Source organism: Rhincodon typus, chromosome 1 (assembly GCF_021869965.1).
Source record: "Rhincodon typus isolate 14 chromosome 1, sRhiTyp1.1, whole genome shotgun sequence".
NCBI classification, from domain to species: Eukaryota; Metazoa; Chordata; class Chondrichthyes; order Orectolobiformes; family Rhincodontidae; genus Rhincodon; species Rhincodon typus.
In genome coordinates, this window is record NC_063332.1 from 138,625,668 (window position 1) to 138,647,992 (window position 22,325).

Below are 22,325 nucleotides of genomic sequence, written 5' to 3' on the forward strand. Positions count from 1 at the left end.
ACATTCCTCCCCCTTTACACCGGAGGTTCCTGCAATGAAAACATTTACAATCATACATATAACAGTTTACAGAAATGAAAATAACATTTACAATTTTTCAGCCCTCTGCCTACCAAAATTTCCTAGAAAGCAGTAGCATGATTTATATAGGCACAGGAGATCAGCATTGAATAACGTTTACCTCTTTTTCAATCCAACATGTCTAGATGAACTCATTACTTCCCAGGAGTGGCTGCCATCTTGCTACTCTGCCTCTATAAACCATAACTTATTTATTCTGAAGGCAGTCAAAAACATACTGTACAACCAATCCAATACATAGGATGGACACTGAGCAATATTGGCTACAGCGTGGCAGACTTAAAATGTTTGCTATAGTGTGAATATTTCAAAAAGGCCTGTACAATTTACAGCTCAAGCTACTTTTTATCTTAATGCTTATACACCCCAACTTAAAAAATTTAAAGGTCGCAACATTTGTAACCGGGTTTAAATGCTTTCAGTAATGTAGCAAGTAACCGAGTTGAAGCAAAAGTACAATTTAAATCATCTTTTTCATCATCATCATAGCTACATTTGCCTCCTTCTTCTTAGGGATCTTCTTTGCACTATCCATCTTGTTCTTGGCTTGATAATCTGCAACATCCTTATCATATTTCTTCTTCAGTTTTGTAAGATTTGTTAATGAACAGAGTCTTCTTCACTGCATTCATTCCACAACTCAACTCATTCCTTTGCTATATCACCAATCGATTAGTCAGGAATCAGAGTTTTGATTTTTTGCCAATGTTCCAAGCAAAACAAGAGCCACCTAGAGGGAAGTCTTTTTGGCACATTAGGGTCCTTCTTGCTATCTTGAGCTAGCGCATAATTTTTAATTTCTCAGTCATAAGGTGCCTTAAGTACTTTAGCCACTTCTTCATATTTGGCCTTCTCTTTGTTAGACATTTCTTCTATCCTTCAGAACACCTTTTAGAGAATACCGAGAAGTTAATGAGAATATCCATTTTTCTCTTCTTGTGCTCTTCACGACAAACCTGAATAAAATAAGTATAAGGTGACATCTTGCCCCATGGCTTCTTAGGTTCATGTTTTGGAGATAGTAAGAACTGCCGATGTTGCAGTCAGAAATAGCAGTGTGGAACTGGAGGAACACAGCAGGCCAGGCAGCATCAGAGGAACAGGAAAGTTAACTTTTCGGGTCGGGACCCTTCTTCAGAAATCATTTCTCCAAGATCTGCTGAGAGGGCAAAGATTCTAATTTATTTTCAATGAGTCAGTAGATTGATCTGGTGGATCTTGAAGCAGTTTTTATCCTCATCACTAGTTTTCTTGTGTTACATTTCAAGAAGGGCGAGGAAGGCTGAAGTATTTAACAAAGGGAGTTTTATTGAGAGTTGTTCACTCTATAGGTAGCAAGGTTAGTCATAACAGAAACATAGAAAATAGGTGCAGGAGTAGGCCATTCAGCGCTTCCAGCCTGCACCACCATTCAATACAATCATGATTGATCAAGCAATTTCAGTATCCCACTCCTACTTTCTATGCGTACTCCTAGCTGTAAGGACCACATGCAGCTCCCTCTTGAATATATCTAACAAATTGGCCCCAGAAGCATTCTGTGGTAGAGAATTCCACATGTTCACAACTCAGCATGAAGAAATTCTTCCTCATCTCAATCCTAAATGGCTTATTCCTTATTCTTAGACTGTGACTCTTAGTTCTGGACTTCCCCAACATTGAGATAATTCTTCCCGCATCTAGCCAGTCCAGTCCAAACCTTATTTTATGTATCTCTACGAGATCCCCCCTTAGTTCTTCTAAATTCCAGTGAGTACAGGTCCAGTTGATTGAGTCTTTCTTCATATGTCAGTCCTGCCATCCCAGGAATCAGTCTGGTGAACCTTTGCTGAAATACCTCAATAGCAAGAATATCCTTCCTCAGAAGAGACCAAAACTGCACAAAATACTCAAGGTGTGATCTCACCAAGTCCGGTGTAACTGCAGAATGACAACCCTATTCCTATACTCAAATACAAACTGTTTCCCTCCAAAATGGCCAATGATATCAACATAATGTCACATGACTGTCAGTCATAAATACACAACAATGATAGCATTTATCCTACCTCTACTGCCAGAACACTAACGTCCTTGATGTGATCTATTGGCTAGCCAGCCAGATTTCGATTGTACATGCCAAGATGGTGCAGTGTGAACTAAGCCCTTTTAGGACAGAGCTGCTAAAGGTAATTATGCACAGCCATCTGTAGTATCTTCTACTGAAGGTCATAATCCTTCCGTCTGCCCTGCTGCAGCCATGGAGATAGTACTGTGTAGGAACACCAGGACAAGCAAAAGAACATGAGAATTAGCAATTGAAAAGGTACAAGGATGACTTTTGCATGGAATATTTGATGATTAATTTAAAAGGTGGTTTGAAATGTTGACTTTGTGACATCGTTGTCCTCAAAAGAATTATCTGATAATTCGTAATAGAGGGGAGGTAATGTGAATGGGAACTTGGAAATATGTTCATTGGTACCATTGCCGGAGGAGATGAGATGAGATGAAAGAATTTGTTGATTGCTTCCTCCTTTCCTCTGCTTCATATTTCTTCTCCCCCTCAGTTGCTCACCATATACCAAGCAACAAGAATACTGCCCTCAGTACACAGAGGATGATCCAACAGGTAAGATAGGATTGTGAGCATTGCTGGTAAGGCCAGTATTTGTTCTCCATCCATAACTGCCCTTGTGAAGGTGGTGCTGAGCCCTTTGCTTGAACTGCTGAAGTACATCTGTCATAGGTTGATTTACAACATGTTAAGAAGGGAATTCCAGGGTTTTGATCCAGTAACAGTGAAGGAATATTGATTCAGTCCCAAGTCAGAATGTTGTGTAGTTGGAAGGGAACTTGAGTAGTGATGTTTCAATGTGATAATGACCTTGATGTTCTAGATAATACAAATTGTGGGGTGGAAAGGTGCTGTTGAAAGAGCCTTGGTGAATTGCTATACTATATCTTGTAGATCATACACATTATTGCCATTGTGCAGTGGTAAAGGGAGTGAAGACTCCAGATGGTGGATAGAGTATCATGTAGTATCCTTTGTTCTTGCTTATGTTTGGAACTGTACTAATCCACATAAGTGGAGAGTATTCCATCACACTCCTTATTTGTGCCTTATAGATGTTTAAACAGGCTTTAACAAGTTGGAAGGTGGGATACTGACCACAGAACATCCAGCTTCCGATCTGCTCGTGTAGGTGTTGCATTTATATAGTATCTTGGATCATAGTGTGTACCAGATTCAGGTAAATATAATTAAGAGAAACCTGTTTAAATATGAATGTTTATTGAGTAATAATAAATGATTATAGTAGTAATAATAAATGGAAGAGAAAAAGGGAAAAAAAAGAAACAAGTCTCATGTCCGTCTGCCTTTCAGGGACCCCTTGATCGATGGCTGGTCTGGAGCCTTAGGTTTATTCCTGGCACTGTTCACAAGGGCAGCACAGTGGCTCAGTGGTTAGCTCTGCTGCCTCACAGCACCAGGAACTCGGGTTCTATTCCACCATCGGGCGACTGTCTGTGTGGAGTTTGCACATTCTCCCCGTGTCTGCGTGGGCTTCCTCTGGGTGCTCCGGTTTCCTCCCACAGTCCAAAGATGTGCAGGCTAGGTGGATTGGCCATGCTAAATTGCCTATAGTTTCCAGGGATGTTTAGGTTAGGTGGGTTAGACCTGCAGAAATGCAGGGGTAAGGGAAATGAGTCAGGGTGGGATGCTCTTCGGAGGGGCGGTGTGGAATTGTTGGGCCGAATGGCCTACTTCCACACTGTAGGGATTCTATGATAATCACAAGCAGTTATTACCAACCGATGAACTTAGGTTTCCTTAGATGTCACTCCTTGTTTTGTGCTGGAACCCTGATCCTGGGTTTCAATATATCCTGGTAAAAGACCTTACAGGCTACGAACAAAAAGCAATGAAAAAGGTACATCCTCGCTCTGCACCAAATTCCTAAAATCCCAAGAAATATACACATTTAGGCTGTGCTTCACTCTAGATGTGATCTCTCCTTAACGATCAAGTGTTTTCAACAGTCATTCTCTGAGTTGAGATGACTCACACTAATTAAGCTTTAATATTAATCAACAGGTGATTTCAGGTGATTGGCTGATAACTGTCCCTGAGTCAGCTGCATGATAAACATTTTAATTAGACTGCTGAACTTTAAAAAGGGTAAAGAAAAGAAAAATTTACCAGTTCCATTCGCATGCTACTCCAAAGTCCCAGACTTTACCTTTATAACCCCACTCAGGTTGTGACTTACTCTAGATGTGATTTCTCCTTATTGACTCTACAGAACTTACTCATTGGTTGTTGAGCGCAAGTCTTCCTCATTTCAGCACTCTCTGTCTAAGTGGATCCATCAATCATTCGTGTGACACACAACTTCATCCATTCTTTGTAGGATGCTTGACAAGATCCTCTGGAAGGTTTTTGGCCCTGATGAGATGCCAAATGGTAATTTATTGCAGAGTAAAATCCTGCCAGTGTAATGAAGATTGTGAGAAATTTCGTCAAGGAGGGGATAGCCAAAACCACTATTTGCATCTGTTAAGTTCTGTCGACGTGAAATAGCGTTTGTTTCAACATAGTGTCAAGTTCCTCCTTTATCTTTGGAAAGAGCGAAAGACAACCATCTTGGGTATAAACAGATACATTGCTTCAGGATGTAGGGTGACGAGGTACTTTGTTCACTTTCCTGGTCCTGTAGTCAGCTGTGCAAACTCCGATCTGGTGTTCATAAGCTATCTTTTTGGGCTTTCCAATTCCTCGACTTAGCAAACCGGATGTAACTCAGTATAGATTTTCCTGCCTAAAAGTGAACTAATTTTCTTATGCTTGCATATAAGATTTCAGAAATGTTCTCTCCATATATATTCAAGGATTGCATTCAGTTGTTTGATGACTTATAGTTTAAACCTCCAGTCAACAACAATTTTAGGCATGATAGCAGAAGAGAATTTTTCTCCAACTGTAGATCAGTATCAGAAAGAAACGAAACTACTGCATCTGTATCTATATTAAAGCAGGAGTTGTTTCTCTCTATTGGGATACCAACACAGCATGGTTTCTGCTTGGTTCCTTGATCTCACTAATGAAAAATGTCTCAACAACTTTGATACATTCTACTTCATGGATCTTGCCATCCTTTGTGGCTTGTCTTTTCATTTATTCTGAACAAATGTCTTGTTGTGATACATAGTTCAGCAGTAACTTTTTTTCTTTCAAATAACAACATTTGACCTCTTTTCTAGGATAATTTTCACTTCTGTGTTTCTTTTTATCACTCCAGTAACAGCTGGGGCAGTTAATGTACACTCTTCCTTCCCTATCTATTTTTATATAGATACCTCTCTAGTTTTTGAACTTGCTGAATTGGCTGTCTTTAACTGTCATCCCACATCTTGAATCAATTTTCTTCTTGACCTCAGCTTCCTGCTTAATTGTTTAATGTTAAGTTATCCACTGCAAATGTAACTGTAACAATAGTTCTGCCCTTGATTCATTCATCTTTTGAGCTGCAAAACTCAGTCTTGTTTTCTACAATGTTGTGCAGATCAATGATAAAAGTATCAATACTTGTTGGTGATATACTTATTAAATTTAGTCTGCTTGACAATGTTTTTCTTCAAATGTGAAATAGACATTACATTTTTATTCCGCCGTTTTTTTTTCTTAATCCCTTGCCTAACTTGGATGATGGCTGCACAGCCATACATTGCATTCAATGAAGTAGTGACCAGTTCATTGCTTGGCCTCTTAGTGAGGCCAAATGCAGTGCAACCTTGTTCATCTTTGGTGTCAAGTCAGCAAAATATTTGCTTTATTAGGACATATGTGCTGCAGCTTTCTAGAAATGTCAAAGATGTTTCCATACTTTTCCTTTACTCATCACCATATAATATTCTACAGATTTTTGGGAAGATTTGTAGCTTGGGTTGTTGACGCGGTTGTAGACTTGCTCGCCAAGGTGGTAAGTTTGTTCGCAAACATTTCGCCACCATACTAGGTAACATCATCAGTGAGCCTCCGGTAAAATGTCGGTGTTCTGTCCCACTTGTTATTTGTGTGTCTCGGTTTGCTGGGGTGGGTGGTATCACTTCCGGATTTGTTTCTTAGTGGTTGGTATATGAGGTCCAGCTCTACGGGTTTGTTAATGGAGTTCCGGCTTTAGTGCCAGGGCTCCACTGATGATGTTACCTAGTATGGTGATGAAACGATTGCGATCAAACTTACCAGCTCGGCGAGAAATCAACAACCCCAATGTTCTACAGCATATGGACAGACTTTGTTGAGGTAAGGAAAACATATACTTTATTGAAGCAGCAGGTCACTGTAGCTTCACAAGGCTGCTGGAAGAGGTAAGATCGTGCAACATTACATGAATTCCTGTGATGATGAGCACTGTCATATTAGCATCTTGCACAATTAGAATTATCCACTTCTGCTGTAGAAATGACATCAATCCTTAGTTGCAGGTGTCTGAGAAGATCCTGTGCCACGTTTCTCCTTGTATTATTTTTAGTAAACCAATCTTGACCAAATCAAGCCAAATTAAACAAAGACAACTTCATAAGAGGCACTACAACTTAATGCAAAATTTCAAAAGTGGCTTATAGAATATTTAAATTAAAGTATCTTGGAAACATATATGTACCCTGCTGTAAAATCAAGAAAAAATAAACAAACCAAACAAAAATAAAATCAAGAAGCATAGAAGTAGCACACAAGGCCATTTGACCCACCACATCAGCAGCAGCACTTTAAATGAGCATCGTTACCTTGTGCCAAATCTCTTGTTTCTTCCCCCTACCCTTGCATATTATTTCTATCCTACCCTTGCTGACAGTACAATGAGTAACACTTACGCAAGCTATGACTCCACAGAGAGAAAGAGAATATGTGACCACCATGCAGGAAATGCAGGAACCCCCTATACCTGCAAAACAAGTATACTGCTTTCAATACTGTTGAGGGGGGTGAATGGCCTCTCATTCTCACAGTTCGTTTTGCTGCTGTGAATGGAGGGCAAATTTTGGGAATGCAATAGTTATAGGGATTCAGTTAAGGGAATAAATAGGTGTTTCTATGGCCACAAATGAGACTCCCGAATGGTATGTTTCCTCCCTGGTGCTAGGGCCAAGAAAGTCCCATAGCACCTACAATACATTCTGGAGGGGAATATTCAGTGGTTGTGGTACTCTCTGGTACCAACGACAAAGGTAATAAAAAGGATGAGGTCCTAAAAATCAACTACAAGGAGTTGGGGACCTCATTATAAGGACTTCAAAATGTAGTAATCTCAGGACTACTACCAGTGCCACATGGTAATCAAAGTAGAAATAACAGGATATATCAGTAAGGATATATGTGACTGGAAAGATGGTGCAAGGAGGAGGGTTTCAGATTCTTGTGTCATAGGGATCGGGTATGGGAGACGTGGAGCCAGTACAAACTGAACGGGTTACACCCGGTCAGGATCAGGATTGATGTCCCAGGACAAGCATTTGCTAGTGTGATTGAGGTGTGTTTAAATTTAGAATGGCAGTAATGTGGGAACCTAACCAAGGTGACAACATAAAGGGAAACAAGCGTAATAATAAAAAAAAAATGAAATGCAGAAACAATAGACAAAGTAATCAAGAGTGAGAGGTAAATAGGGTCACATTACAAAGAAAAAAGTTAGATTGATTAAAAATGGCAAAAAGGGAAGCCTAAAGTCTTTGTCTCTTAGTACATGAAGCATTCAGACTAAGGTAGATGAACTGATGATGCAGATCAGGGTAACTGGACATGATCTCATAGTCATTGTGGAGACATGGTTACAAGGAGATCAGAACTGGGAACTTAACATTCAGGGACATTTGACCTTTGCAATGACAGGTGGGAAGGAAAACATGATAGCATTGTAAATAAGACGTGAAAGGAGGACAGTTCTAAGGAATAATCTAAGCTCAGATGATATAGAGTCCATTTGGGCAAAGGTAAATATAGCAACGTACAGACAACATTGTAGGAGGATTGAGTAGACCCCCAAACAGTAGACACATTGTAGGAAAGTGTACAAATCAGCAAATAATAAAAAGAATGTAAATTATAACATGAAAGAATTTATATCCCTCCACCATAAGGTCAGAAGGGGGGAAATTCACTCATGGTTGCACAATGTTCAGCAACGTTCACAACTCTTCAGGTACTGAAGTAGTCCCTGTCCAAATGCAACAAGATCCAGACAACATCCAGGTTTGACCTGACAAGTGGCAAGCGACACTGGGGCCACACAAACACCAGGCAATGACCATCACAATAAGAGACAACTAAACCACTGTCCCTCGACATTTTATGGTATTACCATCACTGAATCTTCCTCTCTCAATGTCCTGGAGGTTTCATTGACCAGAAACTCAACTAGACTCATCACATAAACACAGTGGCTACAAGAGCATGTCAGAAGCTAGGAATGCTGCAGTAAGTAACACACTTCCTACCAACCCAAAATCTGTCCACCATTTACAAGGCACAAGTCAGGAGTGCAAACCCAACACCACTGAAGAAGCTTGACGTCATCCAGGACAAAGCAGCCCGCTTAATTGGCACAACATTGACAAGCACGCAGTCTCTCAACCACTGATGCTCATAACATCAGTGTGTGTACAAACTACAAGATGCATTGCGGAAATTCACCAAAGATCCTCAGATAGCACCTTCCAAACCCATAACTACTTCCATCTAGAAGGACAAGGGCAGCAGATGTATGGGAATACCACCACCTTCAAGTTCCCCTCCAAGCCACCCACCATCCTGACTTGGAAATATATCACTGTTCCTTCACTGTCACTGGGTTAAAATCTTGGAATTCCCTCCCTAGTGGCATTGTGGGTCAACCCACAGCAGGTGGACTGCAGTGGTTAAAGGAGACAGCTCATCACCACCTCCTCAAGGGCACCTACGGGACAGGCAATAACTGCTGGTCAGCCAATGACACCCACATTCCACAAATGAATAGATTTTAAAAAGTTCAGTCTGAGAGTGATAAACGCAGGTTGTAAACAACTGTGTTTAACTTAAATAAATGGAACGACAATGAAATAAGAATAGAGTTAGTTAAAGTGGACTAGGCAAATGGATTAGCAGGCAAGACAGAAAGCATGCAGAAATGGACATTTGAGGAAACAATTGATGACTCTCAGCAAAAAGATAACCCAGTAAGGATGAAGGATTCTAAGAGAGGGATAAACAGCCATAGCTAACCAAGTAAGTTAAGGAGACTATTCAGTTGAAAGAAAAAGCAACAGTCAGTAATAGCTCTGAAGACTGTGATAAATTCAAAATCCGCAAAAGGAGGACAACAAAGATAATAAAGAGAGAGAAAATAAACTACAAAGGAAAATGAAAGAGGAGTATAAAAACTGGCAATAACAGCTTCTTGGCATACATAAAAAGGAGCAGAGATGTCAAAGTGAACATAAACAGTTTGAAAATGAATCTGGACAGGTACTCGTGGGGAACAAGGAAATAGAGGAGGAGTTAAACAGACATTTAGTTATAGAGTCATAGAATAATACAGCATGGAAACAGGCACTTCGGCCCAAACTGGTCCATGCCAACCATGGTGCCCACTCAGCCAATTCCAATTGCCTGCATTTGGTCCACATCCCTCTAAACCCTTCTCATCCATGTACTTATCCAAATGATTTTTAAATGTTCTATTAGTCATAGAATCCGACAGCATGGAGACAAGCCCTTCAGTCCAAAATGGGTCCATGCCAACCAAAATGTCCATCCACACTAATTTCATTTCCTTGCACTTAGCACATATCCTTAGAACATAGAACATAGAACAGTACAGCACAGTACAAGCCCTTTGGCCCACGATGTTGTGCCAAACTTTTACCCTAATCCTAAGGTCTATCTAACCTCCACCCCTACCTTATTCTATCATCCATATGCCTATCTAATAGCCGCTTAAATGTCCCTAATGAGGCCGACTCCACTACCCTCTCCGGCAATGCATTCCACACCCCGACCACTCTCTGAGTAAAGAACCTACCTCTGACGTCTCCCCTACATCTACTTCCACTCACTTTAAAACTATGCCCCCTCGTAATAGCTACCTCCACGCTAGGAAAAAGTCTCTGGCTGTCTACTCTATCTATACTCATGATCATTTTGTACACCTCTATCAAGTCACCTCTCATCCTTCGTCATTCTAAAGAGAAAAGCCCTAGCTCTCTTGACCTTTCCCTCGTAAGACCTTCCCTCCATTCCAGGCAACATCCTGGTAAATCTCCTCTGCACCTTTTCCAACGCTTCCACATCTTTCCTGTAATGAGGAGACCAGAACTGGACACAATACTCCAGATGTGGCCGAACCAGGCTTTTGTATAGCTGGAACATAACTTCACGGCTCTTGAACTCAATCCCTCTATTCATGAAAGCTAACACACTATACGCCTTCTTAACAACTCTATCCACTTGGGTGGCAGCTTTCAGGGAACTGAACCCCAAGATCCCTCTTCCCAGCCACACTGCCAAGAATCTTTCTGTTAACCCTGTATTCTGCTTTCAAGTTTTTCTTTCCAAAATGAATCACCTCACACTTTTCAGGGTTAAACTTCATCTGCCACTTCTCAGCCCAGCTCTGCATCCTATCAATGTCCCTTTGTAACCTAGAACAGCCCTTCGCACTGTCCACAATGCGACCCACCTTCGTATCGTCCACGAACTTACTAATCCACCCTTCCACTCCTTCAGCCATAACATTTACAAAAATCACAAATAGAAGAGGACCCAGAACAGATCCTTGTGGTACACCACTTGTAACTGAGCACCATGTTGAATATTTTCCGTCCACTACCACCCTTTGTCTTCTAAGGGTCAGCCAATTCTGAATCCAATCTGCCACATTTCCCCCTATCCCATGCCTCATTACCTTCTGCACGAGCCTACCATGGGGAACCTTATGAAACGCCTTACTAAAATCCATGTATGCCATATCCATTGCTCTACCTTCATCCATGTGTTTGGTCACCTCTTCAAAGAATTCAATAAGGTTTGTGAGGCATGATCTACCCCTCACAAATCCATGCTGACTATCACGAATCAAACTATGCCTTTCCAAGTGATCATAAATCCTATCTCTCAGAGCCCTTTCCAATAATTTGCCCACCACTGACGTAAGACTAACTGGCCTGTAATTTCCAGGGTTATCCCAATTCCCTTTTTTGAACAAGGGAATGGCATTTGCCTCTCTCCAATTATCCATCACTATACCCGTGGACAGTGAGGACAAAAAGATCATCACCAAAGGCCCTGCGATCTCTTCCCTCGCTTCCCATAGAATCCATGGATAAATCCCATCAGGCCCGGGGGACTTATCTATCTTCAACTTCCTCAAAATTCCTAGCACATCTTCCTTACTAACAGCAACTTCCGCTAGCCTACCAATCTGTTTCACACTGTCCTCCTCCACAACTAGGTCCCTCTCAGTTGTGAATACAGAAGAAAAGTATTCATTAAGGACCTCTCCTATCTCTTTAGGCTCCGTGCACAAATTCCCTTTACGATCCTTGATTGGCCCTACCCTTTCTCTGGTCATTCTCTTATTCCTCACGTACGTGTAAAACACCTTGGAGTTTTCCTTGATTCTATCTGCCAAGGTTTTCTCATGTCCCCTTATAGCTCTCCTAAGCCCTTTCTTCAGTTCCTTCCTGGATAACTTGTATCCCTCTACAGCCTTTTCCATTCCTTGTTTCCTAAACCTTACATAAGCCTCCTTCTTCCACTTAACCAGTCGTTCAACCTCTCTTGAGAACCAAGGCTCCCTCACTCGACCGCATCTTCCCTGCCTGCTCGGGACAAACAGATCAAGCACACGGAGAATGCATTCCTTAAGCACTCTCCACATTTCAATCGTGCTCTTCCCTGACAGCATCTGTTCCCATTTTATGTTACCCAGTTCTTGCCTAACAGAATTGTAATTACCCTTCCCCCAATTATAAACCTTACCCTGCTGTATGTACCTATCCTTTTCCATGACTATTGTAAAAGTAACAGAGTAATGATCACTACCGCCAAAATGCTCTGCTACCAACAGGTCTAATATTTGGCCCGGTTCATTGCCAAGCACCAAATCCAAAGTGGCCTCTCCTCGTGTTGGTCTATCGACATACTGTGTCAGGAATCCTTCTTAAACGCACAGAACAAAATCCGTTCCATCTAAACTATTACAACTAAAATGTTTCCAATCAATATTTGGAAAGTTGAAGTCACCCATGACTACAACCCTGTGACTTCTGCACCTTTCCAGTATCTGCCTTCCAATCCGCTCCTCCACCTCTCTGCAACGATTAGGGGGTCTATAAGAAACCCCCAAAGTGATTGCTCCTTTCTTGTTCCTGACCTCAACCCAAACTGACTCTGCAGACATATCATTCTTGAACTGCCTTTCAGTAGCTGCTATACTAGCCCTGACTAGCAATGCCACTCCCCCGCCTCTTTTTCCACCCTCCCTATTTCTTTTAAAGCATCTAGATCCCAGAACTTCCAACAACCATTCCTGTCCCTGAGTTACCCAAGTTTCTGTAATGCCCACAACATCGTAGTTCCAAGTACTGACCCATGCTCTAAGTTCATCTGCCTTATTTCTGATACTTCTAGCATTGAAGTATACACACCTCAAACCATCTCTGTGTCCACAAGTACGCTCCATCAACTGCATTTCTTTATTAACAACGTCACTCCCTGTTGTGTCTGTTGGAAGGCTGAATACCTCATCCTCTGAATTACAAATCCGGTTCCCCACCCCGGGCTAATCTAGTTTAAACAATCCCGTATAGCTTGAGCAAACCTCCCTCCCAGGATATTTGTGCCCTTCCAGTTCAGGTGCAACCCGTCCTTACTGTACAGGTCCCACTTTCCCCAGAATGTGCCCCAATTATCAACATAATGGAAGCCCTCCCTCCTACACCAGCCCTGTAGCCACGTGTTTAGCTGCATTCTCTCCCTATTTCTTACCTTGTTATCACGTGGCACTGGTAGTAATCCAGCGATAACTACCCTGTTTGTCCTTCTAAACTTTTCCTATCCATGTATTTGTTCAAATGCCATTTAAATGTTGTTAATGTACCCAACTCAATCAGTTCCACTGGCAGCTCATTCCCATTTACATACCACCCTCTGTGTAAAAACATTGCCCTTAAGTTACCCATGTATTCTTTCCCCTCTTACCTTAAACCGATGCCCTCTCATCCTTGATTCCCCAACCTTGGAAAGATACTGAGTGCATTCACCCTATCTACGCCTCTTATGATCTTATACACTTCTATAAGATCTCCCCTCAGTCTCCTATGCTCTAAAGAAAAAAGTCCTAGCTTGTCCAACTTCTCCCTGTAACTCAGTCCCTTGAGTCCTGACAAAATCCTTGTAAATTTCTTCTGCTCTTCAATAACATCTTTCCTATAGCAAGGCAGCCAAAACTGAACATAGTACTCCAAGTGCAGCCTCACCAATATCCTGTACAACTGCAACATAACTTCCTAACTTCTATAATTAATGCCCTGACTGATGAAGGCGAGTGTTCCAAAAGCCTTCTTCACTGCCCTGTCTACCCGTGACTCCACTTTCAGAGAACTGTGCACCTGAACTCCAAGGTCCCTCTGTTCCTTAAGGCCCTACCATTCATCATGAAACTCCTACCTTGATTTGACTTCCCAAAATGCAACACCTCACACCTATCTATATTAATCTCCATTTGCCATTTCTTGGCCCACTTCCCCAGCTGATCAAGATCCTGCTGCAATTTCTGGTAATCTTCATCACTGTCCACGATACCACCTATTTAGTGTCATCAGCAAACTTACTAATCATGCCTTGTACATTCTCATCTCATCTATCATTCTCATATATCAATGATTTCATTGATATAGATAACAAGCAGCAATGGGCCCAGCACTAACCCCTGAGGCACACCACTAGTCACAGGCCTTCAATTCGACAAGCATCCTTCCACTATTACTCTCTGCTTCCTACCATCAAGCCAATTGCGTATCTATTTTTCCAGCTCACCCTGGATTCCATGGGATCTAACATTCCAGAGCAGCCTACCATGTGGAACCTTATCAAAGGCCTTACTGAAATCCATTTAGATAATGTCTACTGCTCTGCCCTTATCAACCTTCCTGACCACTTCACCAAAGAGCTCTAACAAATTTGTGAGGCATGATCTCCCATGCTGACTACTCCTAATGAAACCATGTCTTTCTCAATGCATGTATACCTTTTCCCTCAGAATCTTCTCAAGTAACTTACCTACCACAGATGTTAAGCTTTCTGGTCTATAATTCCCAGGCTTTTCTTTGCAGCTCTTCTTGAATAAGGACACAACATTCACTACCCTCCAGGTCTTCCGGGATCTCACCAGTGGCTAACGATGTATCGTCTTTACAGTGGAAGTTATTTTGAATATACCAATAATGCTAAAGAAAAGTGGGGGGAGGAAGTAGTATTAGACAATCTAATGGTACTAAAAGCAAACATGTTCCCTGGCCCTGATGGCTTGCATCCCAGAAACCCTAAAGTAGCAGCTCTAGAGATAGTGGATGCATTGGTTGTATTCCTGCCAAAAATCTTTGGATTCTGGAAAAGTTCCAGAGGATTGAAAAACTGTTAATGTGTCACCCCTATTGAAAAAGGGAGGGAGGCAAAAAGTGACTAACTATAGGGCAATTCACCTAACATCCGCTGTTAGAAAAAGTTTGGAATCAATTATTCAAGGAATAAAAGCAGAACATCTGAAAAATCAACAATTCAAACAAAGTGAGTATGGCTTCATGAAAAGTGAAATAACTCCACAGAGGTCAGTATCCCATCACAGTTTATTTACACATGGAGAGACCTTACCACTGATCTATGCCCTTCCGAGCCAGCTCTCAGAGTGAACAGCATGTCTGACACTCTTGATCTTAAACGTCAGCCAGGGCTCACTGATTGGAGCAGGTTAACAGCCGCAATCAGGAAACTCATATTCTATGATGTCCACTGACCTCATTACAATCACTACATTGCCTCCCTCTCAGACTCCAAGGAAGTCGGGCGGTTCCTTTGTTATAGCTCCTGCTGGGGCATTTTAGTGTTGGGTCAAGTACCTCCAATTGTGCTTCTGGTATGGGCGGTGTGTAACCACAGTGACTCACCTCTTGCACCCAGAGCATCTTGGAAAGAACAAAGAACAATACATCACAGGAATAGGCCCTTTGGCCCTCCAGCCCTCGAAGCCTCGAAGAAATTCATTCTCCTTTTCAGGCAGCAAAGGCGTCGAGGTGGTGACATCAATTAGGTCCATTTCAGGTTCAGAGGTCTCTCTCCCCCATTCCCACCAACTTTTTCAGTTTTGCCAGGACTAGATCTTTATGCATCCAAAGTCTGATATTCTCTCCAGTGATTGGAAATGTGTCGAGAAAATTTAAAACCATTCAGGACTCTTCCAAAGGTGCTACCACTGTTGTTTAGTTGCCAGTGGGATTGGACTCAATACATCCGTATTTGATACTTGGCCTCCCAGACAGTGTTCCAACTTGTAATTATACGTATAATAAATATAATAAATATATCAGAGCTCACCACTGAATTCAGCCTGAAGCTATGAGCAGCACTGCTTTGTCTTCTTTAAGTAGAACTAGTAAGGGTTTGTTGTCCATTGTTATTATGCCCGTAAAGGTATTGGTGGAACTTCCTGACTCCAAATATGAACACCAAACCTTCCTTCTTAATCTGGGCATATTTATGCTCTGCATTAGCCAAAGTCCTGGACACATACTCTATTGAGCAATCCTCTCCATTCAGCCATCTTTGAACTAATACTACCCCAATGCTGTACGGGGAGGCATCGTATGTCAATACCACAATTCCCTTGGGATCATAGTGTGCCACCACCTTAGAGGATGATATCTCTTCCTTCACCTAACAGAAAGCTATAGTTTGACTATTGGACTCTTTCCAAGATTAACCCTTTTGTAATAGCTGATATAAGGGTGCCAAGATGGAGGCCAGGTTACAGTTGAATAATTCATCAACCCAAGGAAAGACCTAAGCTCTGGCACAGACATGGTAGCCAGGACACCTTTGATTTCCCTCACTTTATCTTCCAACTTGTGCCACCCAGACTAGTCGATTCTGTAGCCGAAGTAGATCACTTGGGGTGCCCAGAACATATGTTTTTCCCTTCTCAAGCACACACCCACCTGGAAGAAATGTTCAAGTTCTCTAAGTGCTCCTTATTGAACTTCCCTGTTATTAGCATATCATCTAGATAAAGGGCTACCTGGAGGTGACCTTTGTAAAATGTTCTCCATCATCTGTTGAAAAATTGCGCAGGCTGACAATACCTCAATTGTAGTCTGGTATCTTGGTACAAACCCTTACTGGGTATTAATTGCAGCATAATTCTGGGAATCATCATCTAACCGCAATTGCAAGTATGCATGGCACATGTCCAGTTTTGTAAAGACAGCCCCTCTGCCAGCTTTGCATTTAATCCTCCATGCAAGTGATTGAGATTTTATCCAGTTGCTTAAAGTGGTTTATTGTTCATTTAAAATGGCCCCCAAAGACAAATGGACCCACAGGGCTTCACAATCTATACGGCCAGTGCTAGCCATTGCACAAACTGGACTAGTTTGATGATTCCTTCACTTTCCAGCCTTCTCATTTCTACCTCTAATTTTCCATGTAAGACAAATGGCACTGGGAAGGCCATATAGAATTGTGGAATTGCTTCCTGGTCAACAAGCAAGGTGGCCTTGGCTGCTTTGATAGTCCCTAGACCTTCTTGAAAGACTTCTGGGTATTTAGTTAGGACTTCACTCAGGCAACCATTTTCAAATTGAAAAATGTTGAGCCAATCTAGGTGAATCTTTCTCAACCAATTTTTCCCATCAAGCTTGGTAACTGAATCGCTGGTAACTGAACCAGCTGCTTCTCATATGAGGCCGGATCCAAATCTGTAAAAACTCCCCATTGTAAGTTCTCAGTCTAGCAGAGGTCTTAAATAATCTTAAGAACATAGAACATAAAACAGAACAGTACAGCACAGCACTGGCACTTCGGCCCATGATGTTGTGCTGACCTATTATCCTACTCTAAGATCAAACTACCCTGCATATCTTTCATTTTACTATCATCCATGTGCCTATCCAAGAGTTGCCTAAATGTCTCTAATGTATCTGACTCCACTACCGCTGCCGGCAGCGCATTCCACGCACCCACCACTCTCTGTGTGAAGAAACTACCTCTGACATCTCCCCTATACCTTCCTCCAATCACCTTAAAATTATGCCCCCTCGTGATAGCCATTTCTGCCCTGGGAAAAAGTCTCTGGGTATCCCACTCTATCTATGCCTCTCATCATCTTATATACCTCTATCAAGTCACCTCTCACCCTTCTTTGCTCCATTGAGAAAAGATCTAGCTCCCTCAACCTTTCTTCATAAGACCCGCCCTCCAGTCCAGGCAGCATCCTGGTAAATCTCCTCTCCACCCTCAAAAGCTTCCACATCCTTCCGATAATGAAGCAACCAGAACTGAACACAATATTCAAAGTGTGGTCTAACCAGAGTTTTACAGAGCTGCAGCATAACCTCGCGGCTCTTAAACTCAATTCCCCTGTCAATGAAAGCCATTGGTTTAGAGTCCAGAGGAAAATTTGTTAACGACTGTTTCAGTGATCACTTAGTGTTGCTAAGCAATTTAATTGTTCCAAACCAGATGTACATGGACTTTCCAGGGTGTGCAGACTCCTGGATACTGGCCTATGAGTTCTCTTACTCAGTTTAGGTCTAGTAGGACTCCTTTGCTGTCTCGAGTTTGCATACCAGCAGCAACTAAAATGGCTTGCCAGCCCAGATCCGGATGAAAATTTTAACTATTAGGCCAAGGCTTGGTTTTGTTTTGGTGTTTTGCTGTGGGCTGACCTCGAGTCCTTATGTTCAGGATAAGCTTTGACTGTGGCTACGCAATTGCCTTCACTTCACTCACCTGCATGTGGCACTCCTAGTAATCCAGAGATTACTACAATTGTCAACCTTCTCACTAACTTTCTATATACCTCCCCAATTCCGATTGCTGAACCACACCTACATTCCTACTTAAATTATTTCTACAATGTGGGCCACAAGCCCTGGTTGCTCCCTGTTTCCCAGAAGAATATCCTACAGCCATTCTGTGGCATCCTTGACCTTGGCACCAGGGTGGCAGCATACCACCTTGGAGTTGCATCAACAACACCGAAATGCCTGTCTATTCCCCCAAATAAGGAGGTTCCAATCACTATCGCATCCTCTTTCTTATCCCTCCTCTTGTACAGGTTAACCTCTCGCAGTACCACAAACATAGCTCTAACTGTGGTCCCTCAAGGAATCAACACCCTCATCAGCTTCCAAGACAAAACCAATTTACTTGCACTAGCCATTAAGGGTACAATAATTTAAAAATAATCCCATTGGATTCCGACACGTTAAATTAATTAATTAAACAATTGACTTATCAATAGTCAATATGTGATGATGTTGTCATTTTAAAAGGTTATTTTGGTCTGGATTTTTTTTTGAAGAGAGGTTGTCGGGCAGAGGTGAAAGCTGGCTACTGAAGACCATCTTGGGACACCTTTTTTTTTAAAATGCAGCCTGAATGGGCATGGTCATCTCTTACAGATCAGGATTTCTGAGTAACATCAGAAGCTATTGGGGTCTCAACAGAGTTGGACCCTTCAGTAAATGTCTCCTGGCTGCTACCCTCTCTGAATTTTCTCTTGATGTCTTTTTTCCCTCCTGGATTGGAAAACTGCACATGAGAATCTGTGTCTGAATTTTCCATTTTGCCAGGGGTGTGTTTATGGAATGTTACTATTTAAAATAATTTATTAGTAATTGTTACTGTATCTATTATTCTGTTAAGTTTTCCAATAGAGTTGTTATTCTAAATTCCTTTTTCTTTGGTTGTATTTTTAACAACGGTATTTAAATAAATTGCCTAACGTCAAGTAGTTTAACCGATAGCATTGCATCTGGAAAAGACATTTTACATTTACCTTTAAAATATGTAAGGCTCTAAGCTACCTTCTTAAAATATTTTGAGCGGCTCTGGTCTGGTCCAAAACAGTAGACATTAAGCAGCAGCAGCTAGGTTGATATTATTTTAGAGACAGTAAGAACTGCCAATGCTGGAGTCTGAGATAACACAGTGTGGAGCTGGAAGAACACAGCAGGCCAGGCAGCATTAGAGGAACAAGAAAGCTGACTTTTCAGGTCAGGACCCTTCTTCAGAAAAGCTGAAGAAGGATTCAGACCCGAAACGTCAGCTTTCCTGTTCCTCTGATGCTGCCTGGCCTGCTGTGTTCCTCCAGCTCCACACTGTTATCTTGATAATATTTTATCCCTTTAAATGGCATTGGTGCGGAAGTCTTGCTTTCTGCTGCTCGGTGATGCTAAGAGAGGGCTTTAATTGGAGCTTTCAGTTGAAAGTGACACCATTGTCTCAAATCAGTGCTACACACTGACTGGCATCATGATCTGCTCTGTACACTTGCAATGCACGTAGGAACACACATAGGCCATAAGAACATAAGAACCAGAAGCAGGAGTAGGCCAGCTGGCCCTTCGAGCCTGCTCTGCCATTCAATAAGAACATGGCTGATCTTTTCGTGGCCTTTGCTCCACTTACCCACCCTCTCACCGTAACCCTTAATTCCTTTACGGTTCAAAAAATTATCTATTTTAGCTTTAAAAACATTCAACGAGGAAGTTTCAATGACTTCACTGGGCAGGGAATTCCACAGATTCACAACTCTTTGGGTGAAGAAGTTTCTCCTCAATTCAGTCCTAAATTTTGAGGCTATTGTTCTATTTCACCCACCAGTGGAAACATCCTCCCTGCTTCTATCTTATCAATTCTCTTCATAATTTTATATGTTTCTATAAAATTCCCCCTCATTCTTCTAAACTCCAATGAATATAATCCAGTCTACTCGGTCTCTTCTTGTAAGACAACCCTCAACTTCAGAATCAACCTAGTGAATTTCCTCTGCATCTACTCCAGTGCCAGTACATCCTTTCTCAAGTAAGGAGACCAAAACTGCATGCAGTAATCCAGGTGTAGCCTCAACAGTACCCTATACCGCTGTAACATAACCTCCCTGCTTTTAAACTCAATCCCTCTAGCAATGAAAAACAAAATTCCATTTGCCTTCTTAATTACCTGTTGCACCTGCAAACCAACCTTCTGCGATTCATGCACAAGGACATCTGGGTCCATCTATACAGCAGCATGCTGTAATTTATTTTACAATTCACATAATAGTCCTTTTTACTGTTATTCCTACCAAAATGGATGACTTCACATTTATTAACATTATACTCCATCTGCCAGACCTTTGCCCACTCAATTAAACTATTTATATCCCTCTGCAAACTTTCAGAGTCCTCTGCACACTTTGCCCTACCACTCATCTTAGTGTCATCTGCAAACTTTGACACATGTGGTCCCCAACTCCAAATCATCTACGTAAATTGCAAACAAATGTAGACCATGAGCTTATTCTGATATTCAGTAAAATAATGGCTAATCTATGACCCAACTCCATGCATCTGCCTTTGCCTAATTTCCCTTAAGATATGGAGTGGGGAGATGATGGCCGAGTGGTATTATCACTGAACTATTAATCCAGAGACCCAGGTAGTGTCTTGGGGACCTGGGTTCAAATCCCACCACAACAGATGGTGGAATTTGAATTCAATAAAATATCTGGAATTAAGAATCTAATGATGACCATGAATCCATTGCTGATTGTCGGGAAAAACCCATCTGGTTCACTAATGTCCTTTAGGGAAGGAAACTGCCATCCTTACATGTGACTCCAGACCCACAGCAATGTGGTTGAGTCTGAACTGCCCTCTGGACAATTAGGGATGGGCAATAAATGCTGCCTGGCCAGTGACACCCTCATCCTGTGAATGAATAAAAAAAAAATCACTCATATTTGAGATTAACAGGTTATCAGCTATAAACTGCTTTTTTCAGAAGTGTTCCATGTATCTGCTATGCTGTGCCCATGTCAATTTCATTACCATAATGGTGACCAGCATAGTAGATTCAAACATCACTTGTAGCAGTAAACATATGGGTGCCATGACGCTCATCTTTGTGGCCTCAATCTTTTGTTTGGTCTACATGCAATAATGACAGATTACAACTAGACAACAAAAAGTAACCTCGTTAAAAAGATAATCACAAAAGTGCTGGCTAAAATTTTCTCATGGCTTCTAACTGAGGTGAAATTGAAAATCTGGATAGCATCCTTGAAACAATAATCAGAGGATAATTCAATTAGTAAGAACGTAATTGGTTTGCTGTTGTTAATCTATAGCCAAACATATTATAAAATTTGACTTTTTTGATTAGATGTACACATACAGTTTTGTACATGTAGTTATGTGTATGACTTTAGGAAAAATTATTTTGTGTCATGGAGAGGGATGAGTAAATTATACAAATTTATGACTCACACTAAATATAAAAGCATTTTATAAAAGTGATGTTATACAGTTACAGTAGTGTTATGAAAAAATTACAGCACAACAGAATGCATCACAAATCATTTTAAAATTACAATACATGAAATTGACTCAAAATGTATTTGTGGGGCGAATATTGATTAAAGAGGAATTTTGGCACATGCAGGCAGAGACAGAAGAGGAGGGTGATTTTCAATTGTCAACTGACTCCTGGAAGTTGAAAATTTGGAGGGGCTTATCAGCTACTTCATTTATGCCAAATAGTCACCCAGTGCAGGTTTAGACAGACAGAGTTAATCGCTATCCAAAACAGGAGACTGGAAATTCTTGTATATAATTCATGTCTTATGCTGTTGTGAGAGCGATATTTCAATTTTCGTGTACAAATGTGTTGAGCATACTTTCTTTGTCAACTTATGCCATCTGCTCTTGAAAGAGTCAATCGAGGCCACAGAACAAAATACAGGAAGCATCATTTTCTTCTTTCTATGAAACCATGAGATGCAGAAATACACAAAAATACTCACATCTACTGTCAGCTGGCAAAAGTTATCCTCTTGGTTGTTTTGACCATTTCCTACTCTACATCTGACCAACCAGCTAGCTGACTTAGAGCAATGGCCAACTGATTTTTTGCCCTGCCACAACATTCAAGCCTGTTTTACACTCACAACCTGACAGAATCA

General features: G+C 41.4%; 1 pseudogene; it reads right to left on the bottom strand.

Annotated features, from left to right (window-relative positions):
* Window positions 1-541: 541 nt before the first annotated feature.
* On the bottom strand, window positions 542-21,255 carry LOC109912493 (annotated as a pseudogene).
* Between the last annotated feature and the right edge of the window lie 1,070 nt (window positions 21,256-22,325).